The 12,768-nt window shown below is 39.4% G+C and overlaps 1 protein-coding gene across 3 annotated transcripts in view; it reads right to left on the bottom strand.

Annotated features, from left to right (window-relative positions):
- Positions 1 to 12,768, bottom strand: part of cpne5b (copine Vb) — a 122,843-nt gene that overhangs the window by 93,189 nt on the left and 16,886 nt on the right. The gene's annotated exons all lie outside the window — the stretch shown is intronic.

Here is a 12,768-nt window from a genome sequence, read left to right as displayed (position 1 = left end):
CACTTAGTGTTAGGGAAATATCATGGTTTTGTTTGTGGAGCTTTGTTGGCAAGGTTACAGTTATAAACACATGGTAAGTTTAGGGAATGATTGTGGTCAAAACGTTGGCGGTTGGAAATTGCACAGTAGTCATGTAGTCATGTCATCAAAAATGATGTCAGCATGTTAAATGTATTTTCAATTTTTCATTATTTAAAGGAAGAAAAAGGGTTTGGGGTAAATATTACAGGTGCTCTCTCCTCCTCGTCTTTGTCTCAGCTGGATGGAGGAACATGTCTGTGTTTGATTGACAGCAGCTGCCAGTGAAACAGCATTACACAGAGGGTGCATACTCAGCCAGGTTTGGCAAAAAATTTTAAAATGATGTTTTGGTTCGGGTTGGGCTCGGATATTACTCTCTGTCTCGGGTCGGCTTTGGACAGAAATATGTGGTCTGACCCGCACTCTATTACACCGTAGAGAACAAGAGACAAAGTAAAGAAACTTGCCTGTAAACAGTGTATTGTTAGTGTTGAAGAGTTAAGACCAAGCAGCAACCTCTGGGGCTGAAAAATGAAGCCCACACAAAAGTGTCAAAAATCGCAGTTCCTCGAATGGCCACTTGAGGCTGGCTTCAAAAGCAAGTCAATCCCAACCCCAAACCCAACTTTGCAGCAGAAATAAACATGTTTACAGCCTGGTACAAAAAACAGGTTTTGGTCTCTATAGTTAATTTCTCCCTTCATGACAACTGTACTGGGGTGAATTTTTATAGGTCACTAATTTAAATTTTATGAAGGCTTAAAGTTTTGCATAATTGAGGGCGTGCTGCTTTGAGTGACAGATGGATGAATCTATGCTTGCCACAAACCAGCATTCACCTCAGCCTTGGCTCCACAGACACCACATCTCTTTGCCTATTTTTGGATTAGCCGGGAGCTAGGTGGAGTCAGGCACTGCCAAGGTGGCAACACTAGAGCAGCCCACTCTGAGCTTCAAACCGTCCTTCAGAAATCTATGGGTGACCTCACAGAGGCTGAGCTGAGCAGCTAATTAGCGATCTAGCCTGTCGTTCTTCCTGGTAGCCTTGAATTACATGAGGTCACCGGACTCCATGTGCTGGAGCTAACAGAAGAGAGAGATTACAATTAAGAACAATATGTACACGCCCTCACAGTACTGAGTAGAGGTCTGTCCAGGTGTGTCATGGGTATGCAGTGCCTGTAGTTATTGTTACCGGCGCCAGAGCTAGGGGTCTCTGGTCCGGCAGCATGGGCCACTCAGGCGGCGGGCACTGAGCGGCTGAGCTACGGTGTAACTGTGGATCTGTGGATCCAAACACACTACACGAGAGCTGTTAGCTCATGCGACAACTGCTCGGCAGGTTCATTCTCTGCACATGCGCTTAATGTTCACATTTCAGACATACAACATTGTAAATACCGTACCAACTACTTTCAGAAAAGTATTGACAAACAATAACTCTAGCCAGCCACGTTTATGGTCGGAACTGCTCACACACACATATACACTCATTCTTGTTTAACCGACCTTTCGCGGGCGGGAACGCCCGATAATGAATTACAACGATAAAGTACATATTTCAACATCCTACAATGCTTAGCCCCACTTCATGGCTTCGCCTTATGTTGTTACATAGTTTAACTGAACAAAATTGTACAATCAATACATTTTCCATACCTGTGGATCCAAACACACGACACGAGAGCTTTTAGCTCATGCGACTACTGCTCGGCAGGTTTATTCTCTGCACATGCGCAGAGCAAAGCAGAGCAGAGACTGTTTGCTGGACCCACTGGTGTTAGAGCACCCTCTACTGGTGCAACGAGGTAATGCTTTCTGCAAAACTGTGTTCGTCAGGGTTCAAATAAAGGTTCAAATATTAAAATGAAAAAGAGGGGGTGTCTGTTAACATAATGAACTATATGTGGCTATTTCAGACCCACTACATTATACTCATGGGATTTTATGTGTTTTTTCTGGTGGCTTCCACAGTGTTCAAACACACAGGTATTTTCAGTCATTCTGGCTCATTAGCTATGTTGGGTGGAGCTACAGTGTGTTGGGAGGACATGAAACCCTATGTACCAATAAGAAAGGTAAAAAATGATTCACCCTAACAGGTGTGACAAAACTAACAGAAGATGTCTCATCTGTTTAAATAAGTGAAAGCATCTTTGTGAGTGTTGAATGGCTGTAAAGGAGCTTTAATGAAAAATGTAGGCTAGATACATGTACTGATGTAACTAATCCTGTGTATTCCACAATGCAACTGTTAGAACAAACCTCTGTGTAAGTACACTGAACCTGTATTTAGCCAGTAAAGGAAAACAGCAAACTAAAATACAGGAATATGATTACGCTGTTGATACACATGCAAAGGAAGTTCAAATCAATATACCCATTTGGTAGTGGATTCAATCAATGACTATGTGCTACTTAGAGGTAGTTTTACTGCTTGGCTAGAGATAATAGCATAGATCAGACCACAGCCTCGAAGTGTCTAGGTGCACAATTCAATTTGTTTTTACATTTACAATATCTTGCATGTGCAAGTCTGATTTCTATAATGTGCAGATACAAACATTCATACATACATTCACAGATACAAACTCAGCTGGCTAGCAGGCACATCAGTGCAGAAAATTGTTGGGTTTGGTATCTCATACAATGGCAGTCTGATTACCAGCATGTCTGAATGCTTATCTCATTCTCTGCCCTCCGAACACTCACCATGCCCCCCTCTTTACAATGGCATGCACTGTTAAATATTTTATATTTAAAGCAAGATAACTTTTGTATAAGATTTTCTTCGCGCCATTATGCTCTGTGAATTGAACTGTTTATTCAACTTATTCAGATGTGGTGGTCTTTGGGGGCATGTATGTTTAAAAATATTTGGTTGCTTAAATTGTAATTAGTAGGCTTCCATTAATTCCTTTATTAATTGTTTTTATTAGCTAATGACAGTTACAAAAGCTATTGTCAGTAGTCATAATTTCAGTAGGTCACTTATTACAGATCACATTTTTAAAGAAATCCTCTGAGCCTGAAGTTTGATTAGTGCCTGCAGGACTGATTTTCATGAAAAGCTGGAGGCAGAAAATTACATACTTGTGAACTGCGAGGAGAAAGACAACCAAAAAGGTCATTGTCAATGGTCTCTTTCACACTGTGTTCTCCTCCACCTATCTGTCCCACTCCACCCTCCAGTCTCTGTCAGTCTGGGCAAAGTGCTCTTTTGTGAAATTATTTTCTATATGCTAATATGTGCTTCACACAAGAAAAGAATGACATGCACAAGAAAAGATAACCTCAACCATACAATCCATTAATCTGTAACTAGTAAATCATTCACTGCTTGGAGGATATATCTGTAATCATTATTTTGTGGGGTGGATTTTTTTATTCATTCATTTTACATATGATTTATTTAGGATAAATTACATTTGAAAATGTATAGTCTATACTGCAATTTCAGCTTACAATCCATTATGTAAAATACAGGTAGACTTGTGGAATAGATTGATGTTTCTCTTTGTAAAATATAGTAATCAGGAGTTCAACAGCTGTCCTTTATGTTTTCTCAGTAGCTTCATATGTTTTTGATCATTAATTTAGAGACATATTAGAAACCATTAGGGTCAAAACATACAAGACCTTTTATTGTGTGTGTTTTATGTGCCTTACAAGCCCTGATATACATCAGTGAAATTCATTGTAAGACTTGTAGGCTCAGAGATGTTCAAGAGTCTTTTATCTGAGACACCGTGGAGAAGTTAATCGCTTTTTGACTTCTGACAGTGAATGTGCCAGTGGGGGTCGTTCTGTGGCATTCTCGTGACTGTTTCTTTTTGAGTACAATATTTCTGTGTTTTTTTCTTTTCATGTGAACTGGGATCAACCAGTCAGCTTTCTTAATGTAACTGCACAAAGCATTGTTGAGAGGTTTCACTGGTTTGTTAGATGTTAGATTGAGTTTGACTTTCTAACATGGCTTTCAACAGATTAGGATATTTAACCTTCCTGTCGTGTTCGGGTCAAATCTGACCGATTTACAACTTAAAACACTCATAAATATTGTGTTTTACATCTGATTGCCTCAAGGCCTTATGATATCCTCCACACCATGCACTTTAACATATAAAAGTGATGATCACCTCTTTCATTGAATTTTGAGTGTTTTAATCAACCTTGTTACACCTGTGGTGTTCCCGGTCAAAAGTGACCGCCATAGGAAATGAATGGGTATCCAGACTATATTCATCCATCAGACAGAAAACATCCCCATACAGACCACCCCAACTCACTCACTCATTCACTCACTCACTCATCACTCACTCACTCACTCACTCACACACACATTTCAGACTCATTTCAGACTGAACAATGTCTTTTGCGGGTACACATCTCTTTCCCGCGCTTATGTGCCGATCGTCCCACGTGAACCAACTTCCTGATGAAACAACGTATCATATCTTCACACAGACTAGACAGGTGTCTGTGATGTGAACCCATCTATTTCCCACGCTTCTGTTCCTATCCCCCAGGTGAACCGCACCTTCCAGACTAATCAATGTATCATCTTCACACAGACCCCATATATATATATAGCTTGATGTTTGCCTTGCACTCCTTTTACTCTGAGCACAATGAGTAGGCAACTGACCAAGCGGTTCTCTGTCGAAGAGGTTCTGGTCCAGGTTTTTGGACATGATGAAGAGGGCACTGAAATTGAACCAGAGACAGAGGAGGATGTCTCGGAAGTGGAAGGCAACACAGATTTTGATCCAGACTTTGAGGAGACTGACCAGTCAACAGATGGAGAGGCACCTGAAGAACAAGCACCTGAGGAGACATTCCAGTCCAAGAGTGGACACTTGCTCTGGTCTTCATCCACCCAGGACAGAGGAAGTAGAGCGAGAGTGGAAAACATCAACATCACGCTGGGACGCTCAGATCACAACGTCCTTCATTCCAGCAGCTGTCAGACTCCACAACTCCTGCTCTTCCTGACTATGTGCAAACTTGCACTTTTTCATGTACATATCGTGTGTATTGTGTATATTGTATTTATTAGTGTATATTTTTGTTGTATATTTCCATATTTCCGATGTTTATTCTATAAATGTTTATTTTCTGCTGTGGTAAATGAATTTCCCAATTGTGGGATAAATAAAGTTAATCTAATCTAATCTAATCTAAAGATGCGGTATGCTACATCTCGTGTGGATGACATCAAGTCCAGCTTCCAACCTGGAGAGGAATCGACCTGATAGACCTCCAATCCTACATAGGTCTGTTGATTTTAGCAGGAGTATATCGCTCAAACAATGAGGCTACAAAAAGTCTGTGGGATGCAGAAGGATCTTTGGTTTTCCATTTATGTTTTCCATTACATGTTCATTTTGTAATACATTTTCAGTGCCTATTTATATTTTCACTGCAGTTATTTTATGTCTAATTCTATAAATTCATGTTAAACACTACTTTGAGACATTGTTCACAGCTAAAGAATGTTGAATAAAAATTTGGTGGTGAAAAATGGTTTTTGTGCTAATTTAAGAGCAGTTAAAACAGACCGGTCAATTTTGACCGGGAACACTAAAGTAAGGGGCGGGAGGTGAACACGACCGGAGGGTTAAGTGGACAACAAAACCCCCAAATCTTCTAAACATCTGCTTAACGTCACAATGTCCGACATCTTTCTGAGGTTGCATTGATGTCTGATGCCTGTTGGGAAAGTTATTGTAAATTTCCGTTGTAGCCTTCTGTGATCTGTGTTTAAACTGTTACCCTAACTATAACCGAAGCTTCATTTACTACACCGAACCCAACTGCTCGATCTAAAAGAGCGAATCAAGTCTAATTCAGTTGACAATGCAAATAAAGTCTGTATGAACCAGAGCCGGTGAAACAACCACGGATATATTACAAACGCTGGATAAAGTCTTCCAAGACACCATTTCAGTGAATGAATTGGGTGCTGAAGAAGATTTCCAGTCTTTCGGATTCTTGGCTCACCTGACATGTATTACATTCTTTCTGTCTGGCCGGCTGCCATCACACATGAAAACAGAGATTCACACAGACTAGACAGGTGTCTGTGATGTGAACCCATCTATTTCCCACGCTTCTGTTCCTATCCCCCAGGTGAACCGCACCTTCCAGACTAATCAATGTATCATCTTCACACAGACCCCATATATATATATAGCTTGATGTTTGCCTTGCACTCCTTTTACTCTGAGCACAATGAGTAGGCAACTGACCAAGCGGTTCTCTGTCGAAGAGGTTCTGGTCCAGGTTTTTGGACATGATGAAGAGGGCACTGAAATTGAACCAGAGACAGAGGAGGATGTCTCGGAAGTGGAAGGCAACACAGATTTTGATCCAGACTTTGAGGAGACTGACCAGTCAACAGATGGAGAGGCACCTGAAGAACAAGCACCTGAGGAGACATTCCAGTCCAAGAGTGGACACTTGCTCTGGTCTTCATCCACCCAGGACAGAGGAAGTAGAGCGAGAGTGGAAAACATCAACATCACGCTGGGACGCTCAGATCACAACGTCCTTCATTCCAGCAGCTGTCAGACTCCACAACTCCTGCTCTTCCTGACTATGTGCAAACTTGCACTTTTTCATGTACATATCGTGTGTATTGTGTATATTGTATTTATTAGTGTATATTTTTGTTGTATATTTCCATATTTCCGATGTTTATTCTATAAATGTTTATTTTCTGCTGTGGTAAATGAATTTCCCAATTGTGGGATAAATAAAGTTAATCTAATCTAATCTAATCTAATCTAATCTAAAGATGCGGTATGCTACATCTCGTGTGGATGACATCAAGTCCAGCTTCCAACCTGGAGAGGAATCGACCTGATAGACCTCCAATCCTACATAGGTCTGTTGATTTTAGCAGGAGTATATCGCTCAAACAATGAGGCTACAAAAAGTCTGTGGGATGCAGAAGGATCTTTGGTTTTCCATTTATGTTTTCCATTACATGTTCATTTTGTAATACATTTTCAGTGCCTATTTATATTTTCACTGCAGTTATTTTATGTCTAATTCTATAAATTCATGTTAAACACTACTTTGAGACATTGTTCACAGCTAAAGAATGTTGAATAAAAATTTGGTGGTGAAAAATGGTTTTTGTGCTAATTTAAGAGCAGTTAAAACAGACCGGTCAATTTTGACCGGGAACACTAAAGTAAGGGGCGGGAGGTGAACACGACCGGAGGGTTAAGTGGACAACAAAACCCCCAAATCTTCTAAACATCTGCTTAACGTCACAATGTCCGACATCTTTCTGAGGTTGCATTGATGTCTGATGCCTGTTGGGAAAGTTATTGTAAATTTCCGTTGTAGCCTTCTGTGATCTGTGTTTAAACTGTTACCCTAACTATAACCGAAGCTTCATTTACTACACCGAACCCAACTGCTCGATCTAAAAGAGCGAATCAAGTCTAATTCAGTTGACAATGCAAATAAAGTCTGTATGAACCAGAGCCGGTGAAACAACCACGGATATATTACAAACGCTGGATAAAGTCTTCCAAGACACCATTTCAGTGAATGAATTGGGTGCTGAAGAAGATTTCCAGTCTTTCGGATTCTTGGCTCACCTGACATGTATTACATTCTTTCTGTCTGGCCGGCTGCCATCACACATGAAAACAGAGATTGACAAAGAACCCTCTTTTTTATGTTTTTCTGTCCTCACTGTCTTCCACGCACTTTCCTACTCTTTCTTTCTTCCTGAGCTTTACTGTACTATAATGCATTTTCTATGAATCTGTTTTTCTTAATCTCTCAATGTCCGCCTGTGCTTTGACTGCCCATGTTACACCTCCATCATGGTTGCTTGACCTTTTCATAATGCCTGCCAGAGGCCAGTGTGTACCCAATACTATTACCCTTGTTGTTTTCTTTTGCTCGCTCGGTCACTACAGTGACATGAGAGCCCTCACTCAAAATGTCAACACCTGCTGGCCCCTCTGATTCTTGTTGCTGTTTCGTTATTCTTTCATTTTCCTCTGCAGTTTCTGTTGTCATAAATCTTCAGGTGTGTTCTTTCATCAGCCTCAATCTGTTTTGATCTTTTCTCTGCTCCTGTATTTCCTCCTCTCTCCCCTCCATAGCTTTCAAGAGCAAGGTGAGAAGACACTGATTAAAAGAAAAGAAAAGAAAACAAAAAAACATGAAATCCTGAAACTTTATGTTTTTCATCTTATGTTCAAATTTAAAAAAGACGACAACAGCTAATGTTCTGTGATGGTCGAAAGTTTTGCAGCATTTTAAATATAAGCAGCAGAGTCCAGGAAAAAGTGCTTTCCATTATAGTTTGATCTAAATTGAAAAGAATAATGGAATTGGTACTATGCAAGCAAGATAATTCAATTAACAACACAGACTTGCACACTGAATTTGGAAGTCATTTCATTCTAATCAGAAAAATTGCACTGCTGCAACTCCAGCAGAAGAAAGGAAATTTGAAAAAAACATCTCACTATTTTCAGTTTATCATGCTTGAACGCAAAAATGTTCCAGGAAAGTATTGTTTTTAATAATTGGATGTTTTGTTGAGTTTAATTTATTCAGCCTTTTTCTAAATATATGTTCAGACACATTTGGACCTTTTCCATCCAGGAAACAATGTGATGCAGCAAACCCTATTCATTTCTGCTCCATTGTTATTGTTTGAATATGAGTCCTCAGTAAATTTGTCTGGCAACCATACACATCATAAATGCTTTAACTTGTTGTATCACAATCTCTAAAATTATGTCACTAATAAGTTATTGATTGTCATTTCGGGTGTAAAGACTCGCTGGTTTAAGCCAAGAAAAAGCACAGATTTGACCCAGATTTGTCTTGTTCAAAATTAAGTTCCCATGTTGTAAGCACGAGCTTTAAAGACACCATATGTATCCACGCTGTCACGCTCCTAGTTTTCAAAATCAAAATTGCGTAGGTTTCAAATTCTTATTGCAGGTGCTGTAGTTGATGCTGATTTGTCTTAGAATATGGAAAGAAAACCCCAGGAACACACTTCATTGTTTCACAAAGACCGATGAAGGAAATGTTGTATGAGAGACTGCACTGCGTTACAGAAGCTAGTGGAACAGAGGCTATAGCTCAAACATGAATTCAGCTCTCTATTTATATGACTGGAACTTTGTTACCGGAAAAAGAAATGTTAATTTGAGTGCACACTTTCACAAGTATTCTGTCTTTGAACTATCTCATTATTATAGTAATTACTGCTGAATTTGAGTGTGAGTTGTTGTATGATATAACAAGCCAGAAACTTCATCCAAAAACAGTGAACATGGAAGCTTCATTTTCCTTTTTCCTTCATAAAGAAACTGCAGAGGAGGCTGCTATTTTTTTCATACTGTCTAAAAAATTATACATGAATCTTAATAAAGATAGTCTGGGACCTGACCTTTCATTTGTTCTTTTTTTATATTTAGAGCTGGTAGTTCTGTGTGCCTCAGATCATATTTAAATCCCTGTAGCCTATCATTACCAATTAGAAGAAATCAAAGACAGTGAGTGTAAAGGTTGGCACCATGTGCCTTTACATTTCCCTTGCATGGAAAAATAACATTTGAGTGAACAAGTAAATGCCAAAGAAAATTTTAAAAACACCCACCCACCCAAAGATTTCCCTTGGATTTTCTCCTGAGTATATGACTCATTGCAATGCTACAAAAATCTGATGTATTTATTTATTTATATGTATCACTGGAAAATGAAGACTGGCAGTAATTATGACATAGTCACCTCTTCCTGTACAAGATGCTGTACAGCTAAAATAACCACAGGAAGTTCATAGGTGCCATGGGATTTACACCTAATGTATTCAAGGAGTAGTAAAATAGTTCAAAATGTTCTTCTAGTACAGGAAAAATATTCTCACTGAAGTATTTTATCATAAAAAAGACTGCAAGATTAAGAGAGTCATGACACTGAGGTTGAGCATTGTAGTGTCCTGGTTAGTTTCATAGTAGTTGCCTTGCTCATTAGAACAATAGCAATATTCACAATTGACATTTAACATTTGCATTTTTCAGTAGTGTGTGTGTGTGTGTGCGTGTGTGTGTGTGTGTGTGTGTGTGTACACTGTGCAGACGTTGTCACTCAACCACGCAAACATCCAGCCCATTATATTAGCATTTTGCTCCCATTCTCGCTCTCTCTGCTAATTTAGTTCATGTTTTTCCTGCACACTGGTCTACAATGAATCAGCCCATATACTGTATGTCACCCACCACTGCCTCCTCTCTGTCTCTGTTATTTCCACCTCCTGTTTATCTGTTGGCTGTGTATTATCCCTCTAATGGTCTCTCCATTATCTCTTATGTTAAATGTAGCCTCAAGTTGCTTTCATCCCTGTGCCACTGCTCTTTTATTTTCAAACATTCACTCAGTCAACACATATATTTTTAGATGTGACCAGCAGCCGGTTTAAATCACTCTATCCCAGTCCACTGTTTACATGGCAGCGGTCACAGGTTCAAATCCGGAAGAAAACAAAAACTGCAGATAGTGTGTATGTGAGGAAAACGGTTTTAACTATGCACTATTTTGGTTTATTGAAGCAAATGTTTGCACTTTTGATTAACTCAGTGTTTGTTTGGTAAAAGAGCTTCTGGACACAAAGTGACCCTCACGCTGCAGCTAAAACATGTTGCTGTCATAAAGCGCCTCAGAGAGTGAATATGACCAGCAAATGCCACATACAGTACATACAGTACATCCAAATTAGTTATGATGGAGAACATACTGGCTCTCCCACTCGGAAAACAGCGTGGCTTTGTGTATGACAATTGTCTCAGTCTCTGAATTAAACACAGTACATCCTCTTTATGTCTCAAGCGAGAACATCCTCTTTTTTTCTGCTTGAGGCAGTAAGGAGAGATAATTGGTGAGGAAGATGGGGTTTTTTTTCATACTTTTCCAATGACATAAACAAGATTTTGTTTTGTGGAGCATGATAGATGAGCAGCCTATGTTACTATGGTGATACACTAAGATTATACCCACAACAAACTACCACTGTAATTTTGTGAGACAAACCCCTGATCCCATCCCATCTTATTGCATTTGATGTGGTTCTTAAATACTGCGTAGAAGAGTTTCTAGTGATTGGTTCATTTGGTGCATCTTCATGGTCTCACTGACACAAGCTGCATGTGTTGGATGTTGCAAAGATCAAATGAATAATGGTCATCACGGTGACAGAAAGCTCATCATTTCCATCTCGAAAATTAAAAAGCATTAAGAAATTCATAAAAACAAACAACAAAACAAGACGAGACCACAGTTAAAAAATAATGTCATGTCACGTAATCTGAAGAGCATGATAATTGTAGTCGGGAAACATAAATACACATAAATGATGATTTATGTATTTGATTTACCAGCAGCCGATTTGGTTTTACATGTTATAAATCATAAATAAAATGTATGACTGAATCATTGTCATTAATGATAGCTCAAGCTGATTTGAAGGTAAGCAGTGTATGGTCTCTCTCTGAAGATATGAGAGAGGTGTTCATTTATAAATGTTGATTTAGAGTCCATCTGCTAGATCTGAGACCCCTCCTTTTATAGACAACCTCCAGTTATGGTGGAGGTGCAGCCATTTGTAGTGCTCAAATATTCCTCTGCAAAAGAATAACCTTAGAGAGGTTCCACACAGTGCGTGTCTCACTAAGGATGCTTTGAACACCTGTGCAGTTTATTAGATTCTGCTAAGCCTTGCCACAAACACTCCTTTATAAAGGTAACACTTTTGTTGGCACTGTTTCAGAGTGATGTTTTATTCTGTCTGAAGTTTGTGCTGGTTTTGCTTTTATCTGCATTATTCATTTATGTTGCTCCTGTTCTTTCTCACACCAGTTCTGCATATGGGTAGACAAAATAAAATACTGGCCTTTATTTGCCTGAGTGGCGGAGAGAATCTGGCTTTAATTATGGACATATACATACACACATACATATATATATGTATGTATATATACGTTTATGTGTGTGTGTGTGTGTGTGTGTGTGTGTGTGTGTGTGTGTGTGTGTGTGTGTGTGTATACATACATACATACATACATACATACTGTACAATACATGCATAGATATATGGCAGAGATGAGTATAAAGACACTCAACCAGGAAGTGGGGCAATAGCATGACACAAAGGCTGCATTAACTCAAGCTTCAAACACCAACACCCAGCCAGCAGCAGCTCAACCTGAGCGTACTAAAAACTAGGTCTGCTGAAACAGAACCTCATCAAAGCAATTGCTTTATTATCCTGTGTCAAGTGTAACCCCAAAAGCATATGCCTTCCTACAAAACCAGCCCCAAGACAACAACGGTCCTGTCCTAAATGTGGAAGTAAACCTCACCCAAAATTTCACCAAATGAGATGCTCGTCTACAACAATGCACAGACAACATGTCAAAACTCCAGAGCTTTAGCGCAAAGGGCACATGGAAGTTCTCAAATGAGCCCAAGAAAATTTAAATGATGTTAAGATTCATAACTTGGCAGAGAGTTTGAAAATGGTTTTTAAGAGAATATGTCTGAAGGATTGCAGACTATGGTAATTACTGTAAAATACAGCCCTCTTATGTTAACAGTGAAATCTCCTGATGCTTTTCCCACAAAGTAGAGATCTCTGTGAACAGGAATGTAGCTTGAAAGAAGTCTCTAATAATTTGAGGTCAATGCATTTTGCAGAGCAAAGCC

The sequence above is a fragment of the Seriola aureovittata genome, chromosome 2 (assembly GCF_021018895.1).
Source record: "Seriola aureovittata isolate HTS-2021-v1 ecotype China chromosome 2, ASM2101889v1, whole genome shotgun sequence".
Lineage (NCBI taxonomy): Eukaryota > Metazoa > Chordata > Actinopteri > Carangiformes > Carangidae > Seriola > Seriola aureovittata.
This window is presented reverse-complemented; position numbering and strand designations above follow the sequence as displayed.